The sequence below is a fragment of the Pyrgilauda ruficollis genome, unplaced genomic scaffold, assembly GCF_017590135.1.
Source record: "Pyrgilauda ruficollis isolate IOZ18807 unplaced genomic scaffold, ASM1759013v1 scaffold3256, whole genome shotgun sequence".
NCBI classification, from domain to species: domain Eukaryota; kingdom Metazoa; phylum Chordata; class Aves; order Passeriformes; family Passeridae; genus Pyrgilauda; species Pyrgilauda ruficollis.
The window spans coordinates 1,323-1,918 of NW_024524663.1; the positions used below are offsets into that span (position 1 = coordinate 1,323).

The 596-nt window shown below is 76.3% G+C and overlaps 1 long non-coding RNA gene across 1 annotated transcript; it reads left to right on the forward strand.

Moving 5' to 3' along the window:
* The first annotated feature begins 10 nt into the window (after positions 1–10).
* LOC121357337 lies at positions 11–550 on the forward strand. The gene is made up of 3 exons (XR_005955717.1): positions 11–74; positions 327–404; positions 490–550. It is a non-coding gene; the product is annotated as an uncharacterized LOC121357337 (long non-coding RNA).
* The last annotated feature ends 46 nt before the right edge of the window (positions 551–596 follow it).

Genomic DNA, 596 nt, shown 5'->3' on the forward strand with positions numbered 1-596 from the left:
ACCTCCCTCCAGGCGCTGCGAGAATTCGGGTGCCCCCCCTGGGAAGAGCCCCCCAAGGTGGATGAGCCGCTCAGGTACCCCCTGATGGGACAGAGACCCCTCCCCAGGATGGAGACCCCAAACTGGGGGGATCCCAGGGCTGAGAACTCAGACCGGGACTCCATTGGGACCCCGGTTTAAGACCCCCAGGACCCCGGGGGGTCCCAGCCCCATCCTGCCCCCCCGAGGGTCCCGTGTGCCCCTCAGGACCCCGACTCTTCCTCTCCAGGGGGTCCCGGTGCCCCCCCCGCCGTGCCCTTTGACCCCTGTCTGTGTCCCCGCCCCAGCCCGCCGGTGACCGTGGATGACCCCGGCGATCCCGAGCTGGCCCAGGCCGTGGCCGCCGCCCGCGGGGCCGCCCCGGGGTGAGTGCGGGGGCGGGGGGTGACCCCTCCGGGGGTGTCCCCTCGGGGAGGAGGGGTCGGTCCCCAACGCCCCCGACTGCCGCAGGTGGGGGCGGCTGCCGGGGGCGTCGCGGGCCCGGGTGCTGCGGGGGGCGGCGGCGGCGCTGGCGGGGGGAGCCGGGACCCCCGGGGACGGCGACAGCGGCGACAGCG